Genomic DNA, 4,440 nt, shown 5'->3' with positions numbered 1-4,440 from the left:
GATGCCGAAGCATGCCCTGGGTGAGGGGGGTGGTCGAGGGATCCTTCCCACGGTTTATGGTGGATAGTAGCAGGTCGCCCCCACAAGCCCTTGCGAGTCCCGCAGACGGTCCCAGAGGCTGACCCGTTTGGTATCTCCTCACTGTAAGATTTTAAAGCCAGATACACGCACCTACGGAGCTAAAACATTGTATAATAGGTTTTTAGGACACGTTATGTCTCTTGGGACCCCTCCCTCCCCTCCCTAGGGAATAGTGCTTCAAATCGATGCTCCTCAATGTGTTAACTGGGTTGAGGAAAATACATTAGGGTTAGGTAACGACTTCGGGGTTAGGGTAACCATTTCTTAGGGTTAGGGTAACAATTTCTTAGGGTTAGAGTATCGATTTCTTAGGGTTAGAGTAACGAAACTAGGGCTTTAGAATTTCAAATTCGCCTACACTCAGGGATGTGGCCGCTTTACAGCCTGAACCTGGCCGATAACAAGCAGAATTTCGACCCCATTTCCTCGTCTACGACCATACCACAGGGAAAGCACCGGTTCTCGTCCGATCACCGAAGTTAAGCCCTGTCGGGCGGGGTTAGTACTTGGATGGGTGACCGCCTGGGAATACCCCGTGTTGTAGGCTTCAATTTTTTGTCTTGCGAACATCTCTAAACGTTTTATCCCAATAAATAGCTCTCCATACACCACAATTTCACATAGAGAGCCGTAGGTGAGTGAGGAACAAAATCAAAGCAAAAACGAGGGGGGGAAAACACCTTTTTGTCAAAAATCGGCCAGCTAATGGCGAAAACTCTAGTGCGATCGACTTTTCTTACAGAGCGCGCGCGAGCGAGTGAGCACGCGCGAGATGAACAGTTTATGATGTCAAATTCTACTTCTGTGATATCAAATCATTCCAAATAACGAACGAAAAAATGAATAGGAAAAAAACGCACACTTCTGAGACGCAGTTTTAAGCCATCGTGACGTGGCAAAACACTCGCACACTTCCAAGAGGAGGCGCGCGAAAAACGGCACTGAAAGTCGACAATGGTTGGATTCAGACTGCAAACGAATCGGGAAAAAGGTTCGATACTTTTACTACTCTGCTAGTTTGTTTCCTTCCCTCGTTCATTCGTTCACTCGCTTGCTCGCACAAAGGATACACTAACGATAGCAATAGCATTTCTAAAAGCGGCTCCAGTGACAATAAAACCGCTCAAAAGGTTCAAAGTGTACTCACGGTCCAAGTCGAATGCCCTTCTATGCTCGCTCGCTCGGTCGATCGGCCGTTTGGTTTCCTTTCATTTCCTTTCCCTTCGCGCGCATAGCACAGCACGGCACGGCACGCACAACCTGCAAATACAAACGAACAGGACTTTACACACAATAGAGCAGACAGGCCTTGAACAAAAACAGCCAGCAAAGTTACGCACCGCCCCGAAACTCACCTTGTTTCCTTCCTCCAGTCTCTCCAATGCACTTCTACCCCTCCAAACGTGCCAACACCTTGGCCAGTTGTGCGTCCTTTGCTTTCTTTGCAAGTCTACCGGTCCACTGCAAAAGCAAAAATACCCTCGATAGTCAGTAAGAGGGCCATATAGACATAGTTTGGAGGACTTTTTCGGGTACGAGCGCCGAACGCAGGTCCCCACTCCCAAGAAAATTCTACGCTCGAGTTACCCACATTTGGGGTAATCGCAAGGGTCAAACCCAGTCGAAGTGCAAATTGAAAGGGCCTCGCCTTGAGAGGAATGCATCCTTGATCACAGTACCTCCCGCAGTTCAGGGAAGTATGCTTTTTCAGCATCTGCCCTCGGTGAAAAAAGCCACTTACCCCTAGGGCCTTGTGGTAGCTGCTTTGCGCGCTTCAGCAAACGTAGGCCAGCGGGGGGCCGTTCCTGCCATTGTCTGTTGTCTGAATTTAATCCCTCTTTCACCTCTTCCCCCTCTAAGGGCGGGCGGGGCTCCTTGATAAACATCAAAGAATGCTATACGTTTGTACTTTGTTTTGGACTGAATGTGTCTTACCCAGAGGGAAAGGGGCCGCACTCGGAGGTGGGGCTAGTGCTATACCGAGGCAACCCGTGGCGGGGACGAGGCAAGCCTCGTTTCCCCAGCCCAGTTCCAAAAATCAGTTTAATATATGAGCTGCTCAATGAGCAGCGTATCAGATAGTAAGCTGATACGAACAGATACTACACTTGATCTTAGCCAAAAGCGCAAGAAGCGATGCCGAAGCCTGCCCTGGGTGAGGGGGGTGGTCGAGGGATCCTTCCCACGGTTTATGGTGGATAGTAGCAGGTCGACCCCACAAGCCCTTGCGAGTCCCGCAGGACGGTCCCAAGAGGCGTGACACGTTTGGTATCATTACTGTAAGATTTTTTTTTAAGCCAGATACACGCACCTACGGAGCTAAAACAGTGGATAATAGGTTTTTAGGACACGTTATGTCTCTTGGGACCCATCCGCCCTCCCTAGGGAATAGTGCCCTTCAAATCGATGCTGCTCAATGTGTTAACTGGCGGGAGGAAAATACATTAGGGTTAGGTACCGACTTCGGGGTTAGGGTAACCATTTCTTAGGGTTAGGGTAACAATTTCCTTAGGGTTAGGGTATCGATTTCTTAGGGTTTAGAGTAACGCAACTAGGGCTTTAGAATTTTCAAATTCGCCTACATCTCAGGGATGTGGCCGCGTGACAGCATGAACCTGTGCCGATAACAAGCACAATTTCGACACCATTTCCTCGTTCTGCGACCATACCACAGGGGGAAAGCACCGGTTCTCGTCCGATCACCGAAGTTAAGCCCTGTCGGGCGGGGTTAGTACTTGGATGGGTGACCGCCTGGGAATACCCCGTGTTGTAGGCTTCAAATTTTTTGTCTTGCGAACATATTCTAAACGTTTCTCCCAATAAATAGCTCTCCATACCACCACAATTTCACATAGAGATGCCGTAGGTGAGTGAGGAACAAAATCAAAGCAAAAAAAGAGGGGGGAGGGGGAAAACACCTTTTTTGTCAAAAATCGGCCAGCTAAGGGCGAGCGGCGAAAAACTCTAGTGCGAATCGACTTTTCGTACAGAGCGCGCGCGAGCGAGTGAGCACGACGCGAGATGTGACACAGTTTAGGATGTCAAATTCTACTTCTGTGATTATCAAATCATTTCCAAAATAACGAACGAAAAAATGAATAGTAAAAAAACGCAAACTAATGAGACGCAGTTTAAAGCAATCGTGACGTGGAAAAACAATCTCACACTTCCAAGAGTATTCGAGCGAAAAAAGGAACTGAAATTCGAAAATGGTTGGATTCAGACTGCAAAACAGAATCGGGAAAAAGGTTTCGATACGTTTACTACTCTGCTAGTGTGTTTCCTCCCCTAGTTCATTCGGTCCCGCGCTTGTTTTTTTTACTCGCACAACGGATTACACTAACGATAGCAATAGAGCATTTCTAAAAGCGGCTCCAGCTGACAATTAAAAACGACCTCAAAAGGTTCAAAGTGTACTCACGGTCCACGTCGAATGACCTTCTATGCTCGCTCGACCGGTCGATCGAGCCGTTTGGTTTCCTTTCATTACCTTTCACTTCGCGCGCATAGCACAGAACGGCACGGCACGCACAACCTGCAAATACAAAAACGAACAGGACTTTACGAACAATAGAACAGACAGGCCTTGAACAAAAACAGCCAGCAAAGTTACGCAACGCCCCGACAAACTCACCATTGTTTCATTCCTCCAGTACTCCAATGCACTTCTACCCCTCCAAACGTGCCAACACCTTGGCCAGTTGTGCGGCCTTTGCTTTCTTTGCAAGTTAACCGGACCACTGCAAAAGCAAAAATACCCTCGATAGTCAGTAAGCGGGCCATATTAGACATAGTTTGGATGACTTTTGCGGGGACAGAGCAGCACTGTTGATGAACGCAGGGCCCCACTACCAGAAATTATACGCTCGCGTTACCCACATTTGGGGGTAATCGCCAAGGGTCAGCCCAGGCGAAGTGCCAATGAAAGGGCCTCGCATTGAGAGGACTGCCTCCTTGAATAACAGTACCCTCCCGGCCCGTCAGGTAAGTATGCTTTTTCAGCATCGGCCCTCGGTTGAAAAAATCCACTTACCCCTAGGTCCTTGTGGTATTAGTGATTTGCGCGCTTCAGAAAACGTAGGCCAGACGGGCCGTTCCTGCCATTCGTCTGTTGATCTGAAATTATCATCCCTCTTTCACCTCTTTCCCCTCTAAGGGAGGGCGGGGCGCCTGTAAACATAAAAGAATGCTATACCGTTGACTTTGTTTTGGATTGAATGTGTCTTCCCCAGAGGGAAGTGGGCCGCACTCGGAGGTAGTGCTATACCGAGGCAACCCGTGGCTGGGACGAGGCAAGCCTCTTTTCCACAGCCCAGTTCCAAAAATCAGTTTAATATATGAGCTGCTCAATGAGCAGCG

At 48.6% G+C, this 4,440-nt stretch overlaps 4 non-coding genes and 2 pseudogenes across 4 annotated transcripts; 2 read left to right on the top strand and 4 right to left on the bottom strand.

Annotated features, from left to right (window-relative positions):
• Positions 1 to 509: 509 nt before the first annotated feature.
• On the top strand, positions 510 to 628 carry LOC136278417 (5S ribosomal RNA). The gene has a single exon (XR_010716301.1). It is a non-coding gene; the product is annotated as a 5S ribosomal RNA (ribosomal RNA).
• Positions 629 to 1,610: 982 nt separating this feature from the next.
• LOC136278449 (U1 spliceosomal RNA) lies at positions 1,611 to 1,782 on the bottom strand. Its single transcript, XR_010716331.1, has one exon. It is a non-coding gene; the product is annotated as a U1 spliceosomal RNA (small nuclear RNA).
• Positions 1,783 to 2,021: 239 nt separating this feature from the next.
• Positions 2,022 to 2,219, bottom strand: LOC136278452 (U2 spliceosomal RNA). Its single transcript, XR_010716333.1, has one exon. It is a non-coding gene; the product is annotated as a U2 spliceosomal RNA (small nuclear RNA).
• A 517-nt stretch (positions 2,220 to 2,736) lies between these two features.
• Positions 2,737 to 2,857, top strand: LOC136278427 (5S ribosomal RNA). The gene has a single exon (XR_010716311.1). It is a non-coding gene; the product is annotated as a 5S ribosomal RNA (ribosomal RNA).
• Positions 2,858 to 3,891: 1,034 nt separating this feature from the next.
• LOC136278451 (U1 spliceosomal RNA) lies at positions 3,892 to 4,073 on the bottom strand (annotated as a pseudogene).
• A 241-nt stretch (positions 4,074 to 4,314) lies between these two features.
• On the bottom strand, positions 4,315 to 4,440 carry LOC136278407 (U2 spliceosomal RNA; annotated as a pseudogene).

The sequence above is a fragment of the Pocillopora verrucosa genome, unplaced genomic scaffold (genome assembly GCF_036669915.1).
Source record: "Pocillopora verrucosa isolate sample1 unplaced genomic scaffold, ASM3666991v2 scaffold_100, whole genome shotgun sequence".
NCBI classification, from domain to species: Eukaryota; Metazoa; Cnidaria; class Anthozoa; order Scleractinia; family Pocilloporidae; genus Pocillopora; species Pocillopora verrucosa.
Note: the sequence above shows the minus strand (reverse complement) of the source record. Positions and strands in the feature narration are given on the sequence as shown.